The sequence below is a fragment of the Sebastes fasciatus genome, chromosome 5 (genome assembly GCF_043250625.1).
Source record: "Sebastes fasciatus isolate fSebFas1 chromosome 5, fSebFas1.pri, whole genome shotgun sequence".
Classification (NCBI taxonomy): domain Eukaryota; kingdom Metazoa; phylum Chordata; class Actinopteri; order Perciformes; family Sebastidae; genus Sebastes; species Sebastes fasciatus.
The window spans coordinates 11726226-11750128 of NC_133799.1; the positions used below are offsets into that span (position 1 = coordinate 11726226).

General features: G+C 39.6%; 1 long non-coding RNA gene across 2 annotated transcripts in view; it reads right to left on the reverse strand.

Moving 5' to 3' along the window:
* Positions 1-23903, reverse strand: part of LOC141767606 (uncharacterized) — a 94100-nt gene that overhangs the window by 17326 nt on the left and 52871 nt on the right. For both annotated transcript variants that reach the window (XR_012593894.1, XR_012593893.1), the window contains exon 3: positions 1488-1561. This is a non-coding gene — a long non-coding RNA (uncharacterized LOC141767606). The remainder of the gene's footprint in view (positions 1-1487; positions 1562-23903) is intronic.

Genomic DNA, 23903 nt, shown 5'->3' on the forward strand with positions numbered 1-23903 from the left:
AATGTTGGTGAAGCTTCTTGACTAGTTTAATTGTCCAATAACTTGCTAGATTATATTAAATTTGCTCTTACTTTAACATTAAAGCAAAATAAAAAAAAAAAATTCTCCTGCACATTAGATTTGTTTGTAATTTAAAAGGCATCTTGACCTTGAAAACATCACAGTCTCCTTCAGCGTTTTGCTCCGTTGTCATGGATAAAGCTCAGTTTTGTACTTCACAGTCATGTGATGAGACTACAGTGTATCTCCATGACAACTGTGCAAACTTTTTTTCAGTGGTGGATGAAGTACTCAGATCTTTTACGTAAGCAGAAGTACAAATACCACGGTCTAAAACTACTCCATTACAAGTAAAAGTCCTGAATTCAGAATGTTACTTAAGTAAAAGTAGAATTATTATCAGCAAAATGTACGTAAAGTATCAAAAGTAAAAGTATTTATTTATTATTCAATTCAATTTATTTTTTATCTAGCATCAAATCATAAAACAAATGATCTCAAGATGCTTTTCATATAGAGCAGGTCTGTACGGTACTCTATAAACTCTATTATGCAGAACGGCTTCTTTTAACGTGTTATATTCTTAAAGAATATATATACTGGATAACATCGTCAACCCTGCCTTTAAGTACAGTACTTAAGTAAATGTACTTGGTTTTTTAGTCAAACCACATCTGATAGTTTTATTTGTTTGTTTGTATACTATATTGTTTTCTTTTATGAAGCCTTATTGTATCTCCCCTGTCATAAAATGTTATAAATAAAGTTTAGCTTTATTGCTATTGCTGATATTGATATTGCTTTATAGTATTATTATTAGGTAATAGATTTAGGTAATAAATAAGCTCACCTTGGGGCTTTGTTTTCCATCTCCCTGCACAATTGTGAAAACAACCCTCACTGTCGTATATTATGACAAATACTGAATGGAGCCGTAGTTTCATGTCCTTTTGATGCACGACTACTCCACTGATCCTTGTGTATATTATGTAGGGAGAATGTGCTCTGAAGATTCACAGGACTCCCAGCTCTGCTTTACTATTTACTGTATATACAGTATAATGTATATTCCAATATGATACATGCACCAGGAGGGGAAGCAGAAGCAACAGTAGTGAGGTGGCAGGGCTCCCCTCTCTCTCTCTCTCTCTCTCTCTCTCTCTCTCTCTCTCTCTCTCTCTCTCTTTCTTTCTAGTAATTACCATCCAGCTGCTCAGAAGAACAATGCTTGGCTCTCTTCCAGACGGCTGACTTCATATACTCTGTGCCACGCTCAATTTGGAGCGCAGCGGAAGCTGGGCATGACTGGCACCCTCCAGGGCATTGCTGTGTCTCTCTATGGGACTCATTGTGTGTGTGTGTGTGTGTGTGTGTGTGTGTGTGTGTGTGTGTGTGTGTGTGTGTGTGTGTGTGTGTGTGTGTGTGTGTGTGTGTGTGTGTGTGTGTGTGTGTGTGTGCGTGTTTGGGTGTGTGTTCCCTAAACCTACCAGTTCCCATTTTCCCATCCGGTTCACGCATTGTCCAGGTCTCTTGATCGTGTCTCCACTCTCCTGTTACATCACTGGAGAAACAAAACAAAATGAAAATAATAATTTAAGGTGATGACCAGTGATCTGATTCTTTACAGCACAGTGTTGCAGGTTGTCATTAGGGAAATCCTCATGCATAAAGGAAATTATATTTTGCAGTATTTAGAGGAGGATCAGGGCAGAAGCAGGGCGTGCAGTGATGGCCAAACAGAAAAGCAAGATTGCCACCTATAGAAGCTCAGACTACTAGTTTGACAGGTGATCAGCGCTGTATTGAAACACCATAAAAAGTACCACACACTTATATATCCAATGTATTTAGTAGAGCGGATGTGTTTGAAGATTTCACTCAGCCTTGGTGAAAAATCTGCAGAGACTAAAAGTCCACAGTGAATCCGTACACACCCACAACAGTTCACACTGCTTCCTGATACGAAGTTGTGTTACCAGGCAACAAGTACCGTTCCCGCTAGTAACTCGCTGACTTTCTTCCCTTAATGCACTGCAGGAAAGTTTAGTGGAACGTTAAAGCGGACTCTTTGGTGTTAAACTGATGTGAAGCTTCGGTTAAAACTAATGTAGCAGCAAATCTACTAGCAGCCATCTGAATATGAAGAACTCCCTCATTATGTGGGTCGAAAATGTGCACACACACACACACACTCCCACTCCAAACTTGGCTGAATAGGGTGCAGCACGACCCGGCTCTTCCTCCTGCAGCACAATGAGGACCTGTTTGGGTCCAGTATGCCCAGTTACCCCAATCCCACTGCCCAAAAAAGCAACACACACACACAAACACACACAAACACACACACACACACTATCAGACCCAGTCTGTCTCCTACTGTTTTGGACAGAAGGGCATTTAAAGAGCAGAGACAAACAGCAACAGTTGCTAACTGTTGTGTAACAGTTCGACGAGGAGATAGCAGCATTAAAACAGAAAGCCTTACAGTTCTTTCAGACAGTCACACCATCCAGCTGACAGAAACTTCTTAAGACAATATATTACAGTTATTCACACACTAAACTCTTTTTAGTGCAACCAAGCGATCCAAAAGTCCCGAACGTTATGAAAATAACAGTTTCAAGTTTGCTTTGTTGTAAATCTCTCGGGGAAACAGACCATTTTAAAAATATTTAACTATGCTGATATTTTTATAAAATAATTTGCTCTGTTAAAATAATAATGGCAGGACCTTGATATCGGACGATTCTACAAAACCTCAGATGTTGCATTCAGTGTTGGGAATTTCTGAATGTTTTTAAGTGCATTTTGCAATTTGTGCAATTTGAGTATTAAAAAAAAGACGGACATTTTGACAAAATCTTTTTTATGCTCGTCTGAGGTTGGAAAAATGATCTTTCGATAACAACAAAATGTGACAAAGTGTGATGGAAAGAAAGACTAAGTGGGTAAATCATGACGTACATGAAGCATCGTGAATTATTTGTCCCACAAGCGTCCTCTAAACTGAAGAGACTACAAAACTTCAGATCCTCATATTAATACTTGAAACAAACATATGCCATATTTCATCCATGTTTCCTACACGGTTTTCCACCATTTAAGGTTTGACTGGTGCTCTTTTGATTACCTCATCTTGTTGCGCCCTATTCTTCTGCAATGGTTTAATGGCACCCGACTGCAGCATCAGCACCACTAGCGCCCAACTCCTAATAGTCACACACCAGTAGTGGATGTAAACAGGCATTCATTTGCATTTTGTTTTGCTGAAATTCTGGAAATTCGGTTAAAATTGGCACGACATTTGGATGGAAACCTGACTTATATGAGTCGTATAGTACGTAGGCATTGCAACTACAGTATTTGCATCATTACAACTTGGTTAAATTTAGGTAAAGATCATAGATATGGTGGTAATAATGATCAGAGCCGGCCCCAGGCATAGGCAGTATAAGCAAATACTAGCAGCACCCCTATTGAAGGAAGAAAAAAAAATGTATAACTTTCACATTTTTTAATAATACTATTTTAATACTATCATTTCAAAATATTACCAAAAAAGCCCATAACATAACTACGTAGCCTTATTTTCTGTGTGGCCCGCAGCATCACCATCATCAGGGCCAGCTCTGATGATAATAATATAGTAATTTAATAAATAAAATGTTGGTCTCTCATGTGAAAGTAAGACACAGTATCACTTTTTGTCTCTCTAGATAATTGTAATAAATGTTGGCATTGCATGTAAATTAAGTGCTGCAGAGTTTTTAATGTGAACATCATTCCTTTGGAGACTTAGCAGGTTTTGTTATATAGCTTGTGGGGTAGGTATGGCAAGGTCAGACATAAAATATGGTGTTAAAAATAGGTAGCATAGGTATGACGAGGTATGGATATAATGCGAGTAGCCAGTGACGTTTAGGGGTTGAATTCTCATGTAAATTAATGAGTAGAGCAGGGTAGGTAGCATTACTGCCTTGACACTGAACTAGAACATACTGTATAAAGGGTAGAGTTAGTAATAGAAACCCAGTAGGGAACAGTGCTGCTGCTGTAAACAAATCAAATATTGATATTTCTGAATTGACGCTGTCAATATTTTGTAGCTGTAGTTTTCAGCATCTCTAAGTAGTCCGCCATATCAGTTTGACCCAACTTCCTGGGCCCTTAAGATAAGCATTTCCATCAAACAGCCTGCGCTATGTTATCTAAACACGTTATCACACCTACATTAACGTCTGCCTCAATACAGTCACAGTATATTCATATGAAGTCCACCACGAATACAATAACAGTAATGTCATTCCCCATTTGCAAGGCATGCGGCTGACGCTGGCGCTGAGTGGCAGAGGGCCAGTCCAAAGCAAACAGAGGTGTGTTTCTCATTTGACTGCTCTCTCACTGCTGTTACAGAGTTAATACAGAGACACGGTGCAGCGTCCAACCAGTGGTTGACAAGAGGACCCGACTGCTTCACGACGCCATAATTTGTGTCGGTTTTACTTTTCTAAAACAGTATCGAACTTTCGAAGTATTTAACAGTTGTTTTTGCTTTCCTTACAGGTACTTTATAGTTTGTTAATTTTACTTCCCAAAATATACATTTTGTCTTACAGTTGATTTTACTTTGCAAAATATACTTTTGGAGTAGATTTTACTTTCTGAAACAGTACAACACTAAACATTTGGTTTTCCAAATGTATTTTACAGTTGGGTTTACTTTCCTACACTTGGAATTAGTTTCCCAAAAAGTACTTTAAGAGTAGCTTTAACTTTCCAAAACAAAATTATTTCGCTTTAGAGTTGGTTTTAGTTCCCTAAAAAGTTCTATATAGTTGGTTAAATTTTCCTAAAAAGCACTTTTGTGTTGGTTTACTTTCCAGAATGAACCAGTGCTTATAAACCCAATAACCCAGATTTAGTCCGGTGTAAATGAACATAAGGAAAGACTGACGATGACCAGTTATACATGTATTTCTACATTTATGTATAAGTGTACTGATACTATTATACATTTGAGTGGACTTGTATGAGTAATTCAGCACATGTATGCATATACAGTATCAGTGTGCTTGAGTGTACGCTGCCTATACCCCATTTATGCATGTATGTGTGTGTTTACCGACCACGTGAACCCATCTGCATGTGTGTGTTAATTTCTGTGTGTGAGCTTGTGTTAACGTGTGTGTGTGTGTGTGTGTGCTAACGGCAGCGGGCCCCCAGGCAGGGCCCCCACAGCGTCCAGGGGGATTGTGGGTAGTTGGGAGAGGGTTTGGATTCTGGCTTTGTTTGTCTCTGTGTGCTGACATCACTGTGCTGATGGCACCAAATCCCCCGTTCTACTGCACACAGCACTTTCTATACAAAAACACCAACACACACACTAACACACACACATGGTGCAAGTAATGCCAACTTGGCCAAAAAAAAGAGCTCTTTCTCTTTTTTAACACACATGCAGACGTCCATGTATGCATATATGGATGCGCCACACTTTCTCTCTCACACACACACACACACACCTACAGGGGGTGCAGTGTGATAATCATATTTGTAGCTATATTTGGCGCCTTGCAGGAACTCCAGCCTTCAAATGTACAGTTTTAAATACACATTTGACATGGTCTTCCACCTGTTGATAAAGTTTTACGACCCCGATGACGCCTTGTCTTATCAATATCAACAACTAAACACTCAATTAATCACTAAATTGAGATTTCATTTCAGTTTTGAGATTAGCTGAGAAAGTTCCTGAAGCCTTGCCCTGTGTATAGTTGTGATGTTGATCACACATAAATGTAATAGCAATACATCGAGTCAGATTAGTTACGATTTTTGGCAGTATTTCACTGCCTCCCACACACACACACACACACACACACACACGCACGCACACAATCACACACAATCACACACACACACAGAGCGTATTTGCTCCTAAGCTCAGCTATCTGACTCTGTCTTTACATAGCCTGGTTAAACATTAACTGGGAGCCTTTCTCTTCCCTCCAGTGGTGTCTTTGGTATGTATGGAGCTCAGAGGAGGGCGGGACGAGTCAGGTAATGAGGTTGATGACACTTCCTCTCGAGCCTGGAGGAAATGGGTCGCCATTTTTTCTTTATTATTGAGTTGTTTATTGGTTGCATGTGTTTATTACGTACAGAGACTACGTTTACATGCGCGCTAATATTCCACTATTATTCAGACTATGACAATGTGCATACTTGCCAACCCTCCCGATTTTCCCGGGAGACCCACGTTTTTCATTGTCCTCTCCCGATTTCCTCTCGGTATCACACTTTTCCCGTTTATCTCACCTTTTCTCCTTTTTGTTATTTCAATCTGTTTCTGGCACAGTGTGTATAAGCGCTACAGTTTCCACTCAGACGACAATAGAGCTACACCAAATGTCGGTTCCCAGAGGAAGAAAGCTGCTTGCGACCATAGATATATATATATGCGCTCGTGATCGACACAACGCAGGTTGAGCTGCACTTGCCGTACATCACAGCCTGCAGCACCCAAATAGGGCTTTGCTCAACGCAGTGAAAAGCTGTCGTGGCACGGTGCAAGCCATTGGAAATAACAGGTTTCAGAGCGCAGTGGTACCGTTGTTGCGTTGTGTCTGAAAGGACTTTGAAATAAAATACTCAAGCAGGGGCAACAAAATTAATGAATGGATAAAAACTGATGAATATTGGTTCACGCCAGAGGGGCGGAAATATTCAGTATTCTTTCCTGAGAATTAAAGTAAAATTAAAAGTAGGCCTATTTAGCATAAAAAATGCTGTTGTAGTGTACTTATTTTGTTATTTTCATTCTTTAAAAGTCATCAGAATGCAGGAAATTTCTGAAACTACATTTTTTCAGGGGGAGGACCCCAACTTTGATTTTGAAATCCTCCCCATTTTTGAGGTCTCAAGGTTGGCAAGTATGCATGTGGGATATGCCGATATTATTCTTTGGACATGTATACAGCACATTAGGAATTTGCGTCTGAATTGGGGATTTTACTGCAGTTTGCGATACACGGCCTCTAGCCTGCTTACAGCCAGCTCTGTGCGTTGAACACAACCAACTAGCCGACAGTTTGCAGATATGCATGCCCAAAAGAAAAGCCCACGTTTGTGATCGGAAAGGAGAAACACACCTACTTTAAACATTACGAAAGACTCGGATATCAACAGGTTTTGGGATATGTGCAAATATCGCAATGCTGACCTTTTCAAGAAAGTAGTTGAAGGAATGAACGAGGGAGGCTTTTTTTGCACAGTCAAACAATTCCGCCAACGGTAGAAAACTGTTACCACTGGCACACGTTAATTGGAGTATGTACGGCTGCATGTAAACGGAAATATTAGTGGAACATTCATTCTCATTAGTAGTAGGAATATTGTCTTTTTTGGTATAAGGGAAAAAAATGATTATTTTGTGCATGTAAACATAGTCAATGTTTTGGTCGTCCTTTTCCTCCATTTAACTGTTGAATTAGACTTTCTAGATCTCAGTGATCATTGTGTGGAAATTGTCTTTTTTTAACACAAGGTCTCAGTGTCTTGCTCAAGGACACTTTGGCAGGGCAACTGCTTGGTGACACAGTTTCAACCTGCATCCTTTAGTTCAATTACAGCCTCTCGGCGTGCCTGATGTCCTGGTATGGTTTTGTAGTTTATAGGGCATACAGGGACTTAAATGACTATGGTCATACAGACACATATCTGCATGCAGAAATCCTGAGACACACACACAAAGAGACAGAGAGACACAAATGGCATGGCAGCATGATGCACACATACACAAACACACAAGCCGCTGCTCCTGAGGACCCCGGGAAGCGGTTGGGATGGACCCAGCACTCAGAGCCACTCAAAGCCAATCAAAGCTGATGATAGCTCAGACATTTACACCATCCATCCACTGCCTCTCTCACTCTCACACACTGGGAAAAAAAGTCTTCAGGTGATCGCCATCATCGTTACCACATCACTCACAGAGGGGAAAGACGAAAATAGAGAGGGAGGGCATACAGACAGTAAAGGGTGGAAAATGGCCCATATTTGAAGTACTGATGAGGTGAAAGAACAATTTGACAGATGCACGGGAGAAACATACACCTATTCTAATGAGATGCTGTCTGGCAGTTGTTGATGCTGATTCATAGAATTCAAGGTAAAAACGTTTCATCAGGTTTATACGTTTGCATCGCTCTGCTCCTTCCTCTGATGTGCAGGAAGCTTTAAGCTTTTAAGTTTGAAATCAACTCAAACAAGCACATCATTTTCACAATTTTATATAATGATGGTGAAAATGTCAACACATTCTCATCTAAACTCTGCCGCTTTGTCGTGCCCCTTGGAGTCTCTTTAGGTTTATAGGCATCAAAACTACATGGTGGTCTGTAAAGTGAAAATGAAACTGAACGTTGGGAACATGGGACACGAACAAACAGCGCCCTTTGTGTGTCTTTCCGCTCTTTAAACTACATCACCACACTCCCGGCGCACTTTCTCGGAGGGTTTACTGTTTCTGCGGATGGGTTTATATTGTAGTTAATGGGCAGCCCGATGCATAAAGGGTTCCTTGTGCGACGAACCTATCAAACGCCTCCGCCCGTGATAAAGCCTCGGTATTTGACGCCCTGGGAATGAGAACGGGCTGGAAAAAAATAAAACAGTTTTCAATCAATATCTGATAGAAGCGGAGGGAGAGTTAACATCAGATTACCACTGATGTCTTTACTTTCACTGTCACTGTGCTCCAAATGATTATCAGGCACAAAGAAGAAGTTTAGCTAAATGAGTAATAGTAATCTAATCAACACACTCCTTAACTTAAGGAGCTGTTTTATTTCGCCCAATAATTTCACTCCGATTCTTCAGGAAAATTTGTGTTCTTAAGGTCTGATAGAGATGCCTGATGATTGAAGGTCGTCAATGATGCAACGTATCCTCATACAACGGTTTATATGATTTCTTACGAAAAGTTATTCCTCATTTTTCGTGCTTTTTCCTATAAATGTTCAGCAACATGTGATGCACGTGTCAATTTCCGCTCCAGTCTTTTCAAAATAAACTTATGTCTTCACAGGAAACAACTTGGTTAGGTTTAGGAAAAGATCGACTTTGTTATTTGTTTAGGCAACAAAACTACTTAGTTAGGTTTAGGAAGTGATCGTGGTTTGGGTTAAAATAACTCCAGAAGTATCGTAACTTAAGTACGGAGGTTACGAAAGTCAGGAGTTTTTTCACCCACCCATCCACACCGACCTCCTCCCTACACGGTGTTCACACTTTATACTGGATTACATACGAATTTGTGGGATTTATATAAATTACAGTGCTGTTAATTTTCGTAGGTATAGCTATGAACGGTTTATGAGAACAGCCAGAAAGAGAAAATCCTGGATGGATGGAAGTGAGAAGTTTCCTCACAGAGGTGAGAAAGTTATTGTGTTTCTGAGGTAAGGAAGTAACTGTAGTGAGCTTAGTCACACACACATTATGCACAACTGCTTCCATGCTCACTGACACATTTTCCCAACGGCTGAAGACTTTTTAATAAACTTTTAATGACCACTCCAAGAACACGCCCCGTCCTCTGAGTACTGCTCCTCTCCCTCACACACACACACACACATACAGGGTCCTGTCAGGGCTAACTAAGCGGAGTGGCGGGCAGGGCAGCGTTTGGATTGGCTGGACAGGGGTTGCCGGGGGTGATGGTGGATTTGGTGGACCACCTGCTGAGACTCAGCCGCCAACTGACTGAAAACATTTACATCAGAAACCACCCAGGATAGAGACAGAGAGACACAGAGGGGGGAGAAGGAAGTTAAGAAAGTTTGTACTAGATATTTCTCATCAGTGCTGTAAACCGCTCTGATAACCTCAGTTACCTCTAATGCCAGAAATTAAATGGTATTGATGCAGCCTCACTGGCCTTTAAACACAAATAATTCATATTATGGTGCCAAAAGAATGGAAACTTCATATATGATCCAATGCCCACATCATTCACCCCACAGAAAATACTAGAAATTTGTCAAATTTAGCTGTTTCTGTAGCACAGAGGAAGGTTCTGGTAGCTTCACAGACATACGTCTAGTTTACAGTTGAACATTATGTGAGTGTGAGGGGACTGCACCTGCAGTGGAGGATGGGTGTGTTTAGTGGGGTGAAATACTCCAAATGAGTGTTTAAGGTGTCCATGTGAGTCTAAACACAGCCAGAGCTGTTTGTGAGCATGGAGAGAGTTTGGCCCACAGTCACAGCAACAACAAAGTTTCATTGACAACAGTATAAAAACCTTTGGTGACCGTTTGACCTCAGCTGGGCCAGAATTTATGTTTTGTTTTTTGGGTCAGCGCTGGTCCTGTACTGGTTTCTGTGTCACATAATTCCTGAAAACATAACTGTACGTCACTCTGGATTGTTTGAACCAAAGTTTGGTGAACCAAAGTTCATCAAAGTTGAGCTCCAGGTTAATCCAAAGATGCAAATTTGCTTTGCAACCGGAAGCAAATGTTTTTTCGCCCCTTCGCTCACATAGAATGGAAGTGAACGTTAATTTTGGGTATGTGTGACTGTGCCTTTATATTTGTACTGCACCGTCATTTTTAAGGCAAATATAATACAATACAACATTTATTTGACAGCCTGTTTTCATGGCAACTTTTGAGATTAAGTTTTACATATAAAAACACACGATCAGCTTAGAAAATATAATTAAACTATCCAAAGTTCTATAAAGTAGTGGAAAAGTATAAATTAGCTTCACCTTAGCTACAACATTAAATGCTGCTTACATGTTAATGCTTCCGTAATAATGATGAGCCAACATTTTGTCAATAATGCTACTACTTTTGCTTAATGTTGCACTGTAGACTTTACTTGTATATTTACAGTGTGTTATTGCTATTTTCTAAATACTTCAATCAATTCAATCACTGCTTTTTAAGAAAGTAAAACCAACTGTAAAGTATTTTCTCAGTTAAATCCAATTTAAAGTAAAGAAAGATTCATGAAAGTAACTTACTTTAACTTGTAGTAGTGTATTTTACATTGTGGTATTGACTCATTGACTTCCACTTTCTTAAGAATACTCAGGTTTTCTTCCATTTTTCAAAGATTTATACTATGAAACACTCATTAAGTATGAATATGAGCGTAAAGCATCATCATACTAAAGGAATGGAAATGAACATCAGGGTAGCTGAACTGCAAAAAAAAAAAAAAAAAATCCAATTACAACAAAGAGTATGAGAGTCAGATACACAGACACTCATAATCAGCTTAATTTCAGTCCCAGAGATTGAATAAATTCTGGTACCAAAACTGTTTTAGATGCAGAGCTTTGCAGCGGCCCCTCCAAAAACATCTATCCCCCTCCTCATCCCCTCGTGTATAAGGACCAGGGCCCATATGGGGGTCTGGGCCCACGACTCTCTCTCAGGTCCTCCATATGTGTGTGTGTGTGTGTGTATGTGTGTGTGTGTGTGTGTGTGTGTGTGACCCGCAAACTGACCTCCTCAAACTTCAAACTGAATACTTCTGGCAGTTACCACGACGACAGAGCTCTCCAAGCCTTATCCTACTTACTGAGACGAGACGAGGAGCGAGGAGGAGGAGGAGGAGGAGGAGGGTGAGGAGAGCAGGAGCGAGAAAGTAAAGAAAGAAGAGAAAGACAGAGAACGGTGTGGACAGAGAGAGAGAGACACACACACACACACACACACACACACACACACACACACACACACACACCGGTATAGGGGGGGTGGGGGGGGTGGGGGGGGTGGGGCAGCCTGGCAGAAAGCGAGACTTGCTGCTGTTGCATCTCTGTGTTTTTCATGAGTAGACAGTTTACTGGGAGATTATTCACAGTCTGGTATTTAGCCTTATTAGGCCACTGCTCCCAATACAGACGTCCCCTCCCATCATCCACCGGCCACACTGACGCTGTTTTGTTTGTTTGTTTTTTTACATTTTCCCTCTTCTCTTCATACAGAATATATAAAACTTGGATTCAACACACACTGTGTCCTTTCTGTTGCTGCAAAGTGGGAAAAGTTATTTTTAGGCATCCAGAAGTAAAATTTCGGAACAGAAAAACGTTAGGTTGAATCATCACTACAGAAGATGAGCCAAGTGTATAAGAAAATATCTGTTTCTTTGATTAATTGTCAGGTAGAGGGTACAACCGTGTGCACATAATAACTGAAGGGGAGAAATCATCTGTGACTCCCGAAAAGCATTTCAGTAAGAACTTAAAATTCTGCCAATGGTGAGCTGAAACTAAAAAGTATACTTACAGTTCAAATCAGTTTACTTTCGGATTGTGGGTTGGTTTCAAGAGTAAACAAGTCCTCCAATTAAGTAACACAATATGTTCTCATGTTACGCCTGGCGTGCGCTCCTCCCTTGCGACGTGTGTCGCGTTTTTCTAGTGGTTTTTAGACCCGTGTGAAAGTTTAAATATTATCAAATTTTCAGCGCAAGGCGCGGAGTGGGACAATGGAGAGCTGCAGGAATGAGTCCTAAAACCCAGAAATGATTTAGCATTTTAGCACTTTTAGCACCTTAGTGTTTTTAGTCAGATGCCTGAAATAAAGTCTGTGGTTAACACAAGCTGAAGAGATTTTAACGTTTTGTTTTACGACATAAAATACATCAATAAATTCTCTACTCGTGAATTTTGCAGCTTTTAGGTGTCTTAAAAAAGGCGGTTGCTGATAAGCGGCTAAATGAGACTACTAAACGTCATCACGCCAACTCGTCCGCCTCTACAGCCTCGTTCATGCGACCGTGGTATAGTTTGTTTATAGCCTATAACGTTAGCTGTTTATTTTTGCTGATTGCATTAACACTTCAAAAATCATAAAAGTGCTGTTCATTTGTGGAGATTATCTTGCTGAACAAAACGTGTAAGTATCATAAACGTTTGTTCGCCACAGAGCTTATTTTCTGCAATAATCCAAAACCCAATAGAAAAATCCCTTTGGCTTTTAGTCGAGGGAACCAGGGCGATGCTAACTTCCTAGTTGGCCTGGAAAAATACATCATCCCTGGAGCACTCTATGGCAAATGCAGACGAAAGGTTGAGATCAGCGGTATTTAATGACGATGAACTTTATAATTGAATAGCATAGAAATGATCGTGGTTTGAGTTCAAATAACTCCAGAAGTGGCGTAACTTAAGTTCGGCAAATGTTCCTGGTTCACAATTACGTGGATGACATACAAATTAATTTCGTTGATATATACGAATTACAGTGCATTACCTCTCCGTAGGTATAGCAATGAACGGTGTATGAGAACAGCATCAGCTATCTGCTGAATCAACTGATACTGTCGTTTTCTTTGGGACGACAATCAGATTTTCACCTATTTTGTCAACTATGCTGTAGTTTTTGGGTCACAACTGTAATGTCAAAGTGTTTTGAATTCAGACGGGTCTGTTTCTTGCTTCTCCTCCATAGCAACCACATCCAAAGCTAAAGCGTATGGTAGTATTTAGAGCTAGTCGGACATCAAGCTGACGGGAAAAAACTATTTCTCAGAAACAAAGTTGAAATATTTACAACTGATGGCCACAACAAACCTACTGTTAGTATCCGGAAGACTCCAGAGTTTTCTATGTTGAGGAACACTGAGAATATAATTAAAGGTCCAGTCAAACTTTATGTTACAGTTTTCCTTTTGAATATACATTTCAACTTCTGTCAATTATAGAAGTGACGTTTGTTGGATCATTTACAGCGCCGCGTGATTTCTTGTTTTTGTACGAACCAACAAGTTTGAGCTTTTTTCAGGCTGCACTTCTTCACGAGCTGTAAACTACTCAGTATATAACATTTTATTGCTAATAGCTTCCTTCAAGTGCCATAGAGAGCTCCCTACATGCTGCTAAATATCCTGTAGGCCCGTTAGAAAACATGGCCAGAGGGCCATTCCTGCTAACAGAGATTCACACACAGCAAGTGTCCTAACTACAACATGTGAGTGTGCGAGAGACCGAGACAGAGTGACGGAAAGACAGACAGAGTCGAAGAAACGAGGTCTATCATCAATTGTAAATGTTTGACTGCGTGCGTGAGCCTTGAGAAGAGCAACTCAGAAAGATCTGATGGAAGGAGACTCAAAATCAATAGTGTCCATGTTTGTGTCCCCGGGCTAGCTGTCACTCACCAGCCCGGGGACTGACGTGATTGATCCATCTCTGCTTTAATCTGAGCTCGACAGCCTCACCTGGCTCGTTCCCAAGGCCACACACTCTACGTGCAATCAGCGAGACAAAAAGTCTCAGTACTGGGACAGTAAATGCCCCGTCTATTTCCCAGTATACCACCACACACACACAGGGACATAATACTAAAATATGGAAGGGAGACAGCAGTGTGTCCTGTCTTACTCAGGCCTGAACTGTCTTTGTTGTCCTCTCCTGTCCAGCAATGTCCAGTCCTCTTTCATCCTATCACATCCTGCCCTTTGTTGTCTTGTATTTTTGATGTCCAGCCCTGTCCTATAAGCCCATTTTGTCCTGATTTTTCATATCCTGCAGTGTCCCATTCTGTCTTATCCTATTGTCCTGATCTGCCCCATTTTGCCATATATCCTGCCCTGTCCTTTTTTGCCCTGTCCTATCATAACCAGCTTGTCCTGTAATGTCCTGCTCTATTATGTCCTGTCTTGTCCTGCTTGCTCTTTTTGTGCGTCTTGTCCGGTCCTTTCCTCTCCAGTTCAGTCCAGTTTTATCCTGTCTTTTTCCGTCCTATCATAACCATCCATATCATGTCCTGTCCCGTATGATCGATACTGTCCTCTTCTATCATATAATATGCTTTTCTGTCCTATTTTGTAAAGTCATGTCCCAACTTGTCCAGCTTGTTCCTTTCCTGTCGAGTCCAGTCCACTCTAGTCTCGTCCTGTCCTGATCTGTCCAATATGTATATTCCTGTCCTTTTTACTGCATGTTATGTTTGCACTAACAATGTACAAACCAATTTCCTTGTAATAGAATAAATTGTGATTTTAAGGTCAAGGACGCAAACAGAATCTTTTATAAAAAACTTTTCTCCTTCAACAAGAAGCTGAGACCCGACAGGCCGCTAAAACGCTCCAAATCAAACTTCCTCTTCCACATTAACCTTCTCGTCACCTCACTCCAATTATTCAAAAAGTTTGCAGCTTTTAATATGCAGAGCTTCTCACACTCTAACAGCACATTCTTTGTGAATACTTAAAGGGTAATAATAAAATCCTTTATGTGAGTAGCTATCATTAACACATCTGCCTCTTGTTTTTTTTGCATATCTTCGCTGCTATATTCAGTCCATTTTACATCCTGTGCTGAGCTTTCTTATCATTTTGATGTTTTTAATGTCTTGATATATTTTTGAGTTTCATTTTGCTCTTGCTTGCTTTGTTCCATTCTGATAATTTTTTTCTGCTGTAGTCTGCTCTGACATATTCTCGTTTTTTAGCCTGCAAAAATGCTCTGTAAATCAGGCTTTTAACAAGTTTACCGTTTCTATTCAAATACATATTTAAAGGAAACTACTTTCTTAACAACCTGGGTCTTATTTGATGGATTTGGCCATCGTTCCTAACCATTACGATACAATTTTACTAACAAAATGTATAGCTAAACTCTGCGATGGAGTAGGATTGACTTCGTTATACAGATATTATGGCCTAAAACACAAAAATATAAATATTGATCTGTCATTTACTTGGTATACAAATTGGTTAGTAATACTCCTTTAAATCTTTAACGTCGTTATTTGCTGCTAGACTGTGTGTCATGGTGACTTAATCTGCATTTGTCACTTATATGAAGAGTGTAATAATGTGTTTCCTGTGCGGTCACAGTGGGACAGAGATGATAACTGTCCAGGCTAACAGGGCTGAGCTCTCCCTCAGGGCTGCGTCTCACGTTTGAGGTCCGTCAGTCGGTAAATCGGTAAATGATCCGGGCTGTCATTTAATCAATATGAACAGGCAGCAGCTGTCACACATCATCGTCTCCCCCGGGGGTCGTTGTCAAGACGCAACATTCAAAAAGGAGTGTGTGTGTGTGTGTGTGTGTGTGTGTGTGTGTGTGTGTGTGTGTGTGTGTGTGTGTGTGTGAGTGTGTCTTTCATGCTTTATCTGGTCCATTTTTCATCGGCCTTTATTGTGACAAGCAGACTAAATGAAGAGCAGACTCTGGTCAAAGCAGAGGGGACCATTAGTAATATATTTAAAGACACCACTTATTTAGTTTAGTGCAGAAATAATTAGTTGATTAATCAATTAGTCAATTGATCAAATTAATTGCCAATTATTTTGAAAATCAATTAATAATTTTACGTAATTTTTCAAGCAAAGAAGACAAAAAAATTGCTCATTTACTGTGTTTTTTTTCCTCTGTCTTTTATATCTTTGTATCTTCAGGGTTTGGACTGTTGGTTTGACAAAACAAGCATTCAAAGACATTTTGGACTATTTGGGACTTGCATTGACATTTTATAGATTAATCAATTAACTGAAAACATAACTGACTAGGGGTGTGACGATTCACTCAGCTCACGATACGATACAATACATGATATTAGGTTCACGATCTCGATACGATACGATATTATAAGAATAATTTGAACAAAACTTGAATGATGAAAATATATGACTGAAAAAGTAGCCTTTTATTCAAAAGACAAAATACAAAGCAATGCTGTTGTTTGCCCTATAGTTCCATTTTTTATGGTATCAGTCCTTCCTCCTGTCCTCTGTCCTCCTGTCCTCTGCTGATGTCACTCATCAGGTAACGTTAGGGTTAGCTGATCAGTTTATCAGTAGATACATGACAAACTAACCTGAACAGTTAGACTACACAGCCTACTGCCAGCTTTAGTTTCAGTCTTATGTAGCCAAGGCTTACGTTGCTCCTATACTTTATGAAAATAACACGGAGGCTCCGTAGTCTGCACCCTCGTCAATAACAGCGCATCACCGCTTCACGTCTGAAACACGGCTTACTAGAGAGAACTAAAGTAATTCACAACTCAACTAAATAACTTACACGTGTTTACAGTTAGCGAGTTTCCGACCCAGAGCAGCAAGGCCTACTGAAGGAGGCTGTGACATAGAGGCCTCACAGAGCAGCAGGAAGAGCCTGTATGTACGTAGTACCTATTATGCCCTGATATTGCATTTCATTTTTTCGTCTCGACGATGCATATCGTCACGTTTTTATATCGCGATATTTCCTGGCACGATACTACGTCACACCCCTATAACTGACGGATGAATCAGATCACTTTTCCTGCTGTTTAAAGATAAAATTAAAGGTTTAAGATAAATAAATCAGAGCTGGAGTATGTCTAGCACAATGTTCAAACCTCAAGAAAAACAGTAGAGTAAATAAAGTACGGCTTTGAATGCAGGGCTGTGTATTGTCAAGAATCTGACGATACGATACGTATCATGATGCAGGGGTTACGATTCAATATATTGCGACACTGTAAGCAAAGTGATATATTGTGATTTTTTAAAATCTAATTTGAGTAAAAACTGTCAAGAAGAACACACCACTATATGAATGAAATCGGAGTAAAAAAAAGATGACTTTTTATGTAATCAGAACAGTGGGATCTGCATTTGCATTTGTCACAATCGCTGTCAGAGCACTACATTGAGAGGACACTGAGAGGACGCATCTTTTTGCAAATGAAATAAATTATTGACTGAGTTAATCTTTGCATGTAAGCTATTAACTAAAAATCAATAGTGTTTCTGCGAATCAATAAAGTATCACAAAACGTAATACTCAATATTTTCTTACACCCCTATTTCAATGGAGTGCAATGCGTGCATATCTGATGTTTCCGCATTATACATTGACAGATAACAGAGCCAATGACAGAGGAGGGGTTTCAGGCTGTTATACTACTGCAGGGGGTATTCCTCTCCTCTTTCCTCCTCTCATCTCCTCTTCCTTTCCTCACCTCTCCTAACGTGAGACAGTGAAATCTCATCCAGCCACTCTGCCTGCCCTTATAGCCAGCAGGGAGGGACATGTCATTTCACTTGTGTGCATGTGTGTGTGTGTGTGTGTCCCTTTACTGCGCAACACACAATGACGAGAGCAGAGGGAGGAGGCCGGTGGGGGGGTGACAGGGCTCTGATCTCTCAGATAGGGAGATAGCCACCTGATTCAAATGGCTCGCTTGTTCCCGGCAGTCACTTGATCGGCGTGTGAACTGACTCCTCTCTTATTTACAATCAAATGCTGCTGCACTGACCTGCCCAACCCAAACCAACCCAGGCCAGACCTGTCTCTCTCTCTCTCTCTCTCGCTCTCTCTCTCTCTGTCCTATATTTTCCATGTCTCTCTCTCTCCATCCCTCACACACACACACACACACCCACGCACACATACAGGTGTACTCAGAAACGTTGTGATGGAAACTTCCACAGATGAGGCCAGTTATGATCACGCAATCTTTTGAAATATGAGCTCAAGTAAAGCTCAAGTTGATTTTGTTCACATGTTCATAAATGTGCGACTCTTTATCAACAATGATTAAAAACTCAGTCTATAGACACTTAATCAGAGCGTACACAGGAAGCAACGAGCAGCAACAAAAGCAGTTTGTTCAGAGTAAAATGAGGAAAAAGTGAGTTGTAAGAGCAGAGTGACAACAACAGAAATTATTTCAGAGATTTCAGGGATTACCATATGAACATATTGTCTCATGAAAAACAAAGATCCTTTTATGTGAAGCAGAATTTGACTAAAAGTTAAAGATTTCTGTGTGCACAATTACGTTCAAGTGCATTATCATTCACTACAGAAAATAATGGATTCCCTGAAGAGAAATGACTTTGTTTGTTATGTGATTTAAGTGAGATTGAAGTCAACTGCATGTGTAATTGTTAATTTTTCTAATATCTAAGGGCTACAACTTTTAGCTCCTTAATTTCTGATGAGTTTTTGTTTTAGGAAAGCAGGCTCTTTTGCGGCTGATTATATTTGTAAAGTTTTTTTGTTTGCAATCAATGTAAAATGTTATGTTATGACACAATAAATAACATACCTAACCAACTAACCAACCATAGAATATGTACAGGGTAAGGCCATATCTTTAAGATTCAAGGGTTTCAGTGATGCCAAAACATTTTTTTTATTTGAGCATCATGCTTTGCTCCTATTTAACGTATTGTGTTGCAACTTTCTAATGCAGGAACCAATAAGGCTTCTTCTAATCTAATCCAATCTAATCTGTTCAATGGTTTATACCTACTTTTAAGATGATAGAGAAGACTCACTGTGCTGCACTGATTTACGGACAATATTACCCTCCCTGCTGACAGGATTTACACCATTCGTTGTTGAATTTAAGGGGGGGAAAAAATCTGAAAATAACACATTTTGTAGAATAGAAAGTCCTTATTATACAACAGTGAGTTCATAACTTGTGGACAATAACAACTGCTCATCTAAAAATGTTGCCAAATGTGCCTCGGTCTGAGTCAGGGAGCAACAACTTGGTTCTACAGCATCTGTCTGTCTGCCTGTCTGTCTGTAACTGTCCTGTCTGATTATCTCTCCCAGTTGGCCCCGAGGGGACACCCACACTGAAAGAGGCCACTCTTCCATTCAACAACAGCTTCTGTCAGAGACTCGGAGAGAGGGAAAGAGAGAGAGAGAGACCTTATAGTCACCAGCTCCAGAATAGCCTGATAGTGACTGATGCAATCAATCGAAATCTACACTACAGTCTACATGATCGACTGGGAACGAGGTTTTACGCTTAATAAAAGAAAATTGCTCATGCATAGGAGCTGAACAAAATGCAGAAACGTGAAGACGGAAAGGGTGTTCTTCCAAATTCATGTTTTACAAAAATACAGATGAGATTTGAGCCAATGTCATGAACACCCTGTAGCAGCAGTTTACTATATTCACCACATGTGTGGCTCGTATCAGTTTGAAGCAGTCAAAACAAACTCCTGTATAGATATTTAGTGTTTAAATGAGCTTCACAGATGTGAGATACTGTATAATCTGTAGGATGACAAGATGTCTGATTACATTACAGCGCTAATTACAACATTATTATCATCTTAAAGATTAACGGTGCCATTAAATCGATCATGTATAACAGTTTTTATGAGCCGTGATGTTAAACGGTTGACAATTAAGTGGGAATTCCTTCTTGACAACAACCCACAGTGTGCCCTCCTACTGATATCAGCTTTAGGAAAATGTGTTTAAGGAGTATATTATATTATATTAAAGGGACTGTATGTAAGTTTTTACATGTATAAACATGTTTTAATAGTTTTTTTATTGCCAATATGCCGCAGGTGTCACTGTTAACAAGCAATTTCTGATTCTTACATAGAGCACCTTTAAGTTATATTTTTGAACAAACTTGAATTATGGGGGGAAATACAGCAAACAGGAAGACATCCTGAACACATAATGTGTAAAGTAACCTGTGATCCACACTGTTAAAAACTTTAAAATGCTTGTTACAAATGGTGATTCATAGATGACAATGTAAGTAAACCAGCAGAGGTCGGCGGGTCGGATGAATAACTCCCCACTGAGAGAGATATGACATTTCCACATGGAGGAACGTAATCTGGTGTGATGTTCTGTGTGTCAACATGATTTGCTGTAACAGCCCGGTATCGCGGCACAGAAGGGTCTAAATTCATCAGCATGTGACACAAAAACATTTTGGCAAATGGCATTTAGAGGACGCTTTCATCATCATCCACTGAGCACAGATGCTTTTATCTGATTCTTGAAGAGGGGAGGAAGTAAGTGCAGACTGAGGGGAAACACAAGTGGGGAGTGTCGTCTGGAGGATGAGCTTGGCCTACATGGATGTATGGCCTGTGTGTGTGTGTGTGTGTGTGTGTGTGTGAAGCTGAGAGCGCTGTCATGTTGATGCCACTGACAAAGCCTTTGAACAACTCCAGTATCTCTGTGACACTTTGTAATGTAAGCCTGCCCTTAAAACACATTAACACCTCGTCCTGTGGGTTAACACACATTACCAGTGTCGACTAACAACATGTGGAAATGTGATCTCTCTTGTTTATTTAACATATTAGCAGTATTGGCTGGCATTAAAGTCCTTGTAGGCACTTTATTAAAAGCAGTTTTTAAAGTGATCTTAAATGATATAATGAAGACAGAAAAACCCATTATCATCATATTTTAAACTCTGTTAAGTATTGTGAAAATATTTCATTATTGCTGACAGTGGCTTAGTCTAAAGAGACCAACTCGATAAGCACATTTTGGGCCTTCTAATAGCAAAAAAACATACTTAACATTGTTCTAACATTATTAATCAACTTGATACTTCATGACTTCTTCTCTAACTTTATGATAATTGCTTATAAACATGATTTTAGGAATAAAGACTTGTTGCAGAAGTCTAAAATGACTGAATTAATTATTTCTTCTTGATGGTTATTAATGTATTTTGTCATTTCAATCTTAAAAAGCTCAGTTTGTTGCAAAATACAGGGTTATCACTTCAATACTGTTCTACATATTGGGATTTTAATAAGGTCAGAAGTAAAGAAAAATAAATATTTGAAGACAGAAAAAGGTTGATTTTGCAATTATTATTATTATTATTATTATTATTATTATTATTATTATCATCACACAGCAGTGGGTTCAATGGGGTAAAGTCGATGTCAACAACACACAAAGGTTAGGTAAGGTTCTGTTTTCTTTAATTTAACAAATACAGTTTTTGCATAATCCCATTAGTAGCAGTGTCTTTATTATAATAATTAGAATATATATGTATATATAATTCATACAGTAGTTTTAATTCTATTTCATTATAGTCAAAAACACCAAATGTGAAAAATATTAAGATAGATATAATAGATGTATAGATAGAGTCTCATTGTCAGTACACTCACTAACACGCACGCGCACGCGCACGCACATGCACATGCAGTTTCTGCAGCATCCATTCAGAAAGCTCCCGCATGTCCCCGAGGGCTAGAAAGGCACGCGGGCTGCACACCCATTTCTAAAGCTTTTATTTTGAAAAGCAACAAACGCAGCACAAGCGAGCAGCAGCACTGTGGCTGCTGTGTGGAGCATACATACATCCATCCTGCTGTTATGGCACAATAATATGGGACTGCTGAAATGATAAGCAACACTTTTACTTTATATTGAACATTGGCCACTTTATTCTCTTATTGGCATATTAATAAAAGAGTCGTATTTTATTCTATTTTAGCCTATTTATTTTAATTTTAATCTCTTTCAGACCATCCAACATGTGTCCCTACACTTTTTTTTCTCCACCATTTCTGGATGATATTTTAAAATAGGACACCCCCCCCCCCCCCCCAGCCCAGTTGAATGTGCGAGTGGAGTTGTTGGTCAACAGTTGGGTCGGGGGCCGGGTGGAGGGAGGGGAGGGACATGAACAATGGACGGTGCTGTTAGAGAGAGAGAGGGAGAGAGAGAGAGAGAGAGAGAGAGAGAGAGTCAGGCTGATGACAGAGTGAAAGAGGTTAGTGTCTATGCTGGGAAATGAGAGCAGAGGAGGGGGGTTCCTGTGTCTGTTGGCTTGTTAATGATGATTCAGTCCCATCAGCTCAACAGCCTTCTCTATCAAGGAATCTCTATAAAACCAGCTCCACAACAAGAAACACATCTGAAAACAGCTCATTATAAAAAAAAGTCTTTATAGATCACCAGGGACTTCAATAAAAGCCCATCAAATTAAAATCAATACATATAAAAACAGAAATCTGAATTCTTCTACAAACTTTTAAAAACTCGTTTGTTGTGCCCAATTCGATTAAAATGTTCAATTTTAAATAATGTTTTTTGAGGCTGTAGGGTTGTGCAATAGCTCCATGGTGTTCTTATTCTTATTTTTTTATCTCCTATTTATGCTGTTTTATATAGATCTTGTGTAGTATGGGTAATGTACAATATTTGTTGTTTACATTGTTATGTGTTTTTTTCGGTTTACATGCGGATTGTTGTTGTTTGCTTTTAATGTTTTTATGTATTGATGCTGCTGTGGAGGCAGCTGATGGTGTGCAGCACTGAGTCCAAGACAATTTCCCCCAAGGGGACAATAAAGTGTATCATATTTTATCGTATAGTATTTTTAACGAGGGAACAAAATCCACATTTTTTTCTGGACATTTCAGATGATAAATGGTTAAATCTTTGGTCCACAATTTCGTTGGCAGACTGCTGTGTAACGAAAAACATCATTATATTTATCTAATGACTGATTTCAGAAGAAGCAGTAAATCGAGACCACTGTTTAAAAAAATAAAATCGCCCTGATTCAACAAGTGATGGTGCCAGAAATCAAAGCTGCGCCTGCATGTGCAACAACAACAACACAGCTGCAACACCTCAGCCAACCGGATCACAATCTGCACCTCGTGAGTGTTTAAAAGACATAGAGTGTGAATCCTGCAACGATTTGGTGTCTCCACAAAGCATCCCACCCTCCTCTAAATTATTGTTCTGCTTCAAAATCTATAGACAAAAATGTCTTATATCCTCCTGAGACCCAGCCCATTGACATGTGTCCTCTGTAGTGGACATTTTGTCCACGTGCATCTCCTTTTACTCTTTTGACCTACTTTATCAATCCCTGGTGTATTGTAAAGAGGACATCATGAGCTTTCCAGTGATATGGCATGTGTTTTTTTTAAATCAAGTTGAATGTATTTTTGGTTTAATATCACTCTATAGCCATTATTTTTTTTTGTATCTTCAAAATTCGGCTGTCTTTTCACACTGAAATGGTCCTGTGGTCCACTACAGTGGACGTATTGCAAAATTAGAAATAAAAATTAAAAAGTCTAAATTGTAAGATTTTCTTTTAACCCTAAATAGG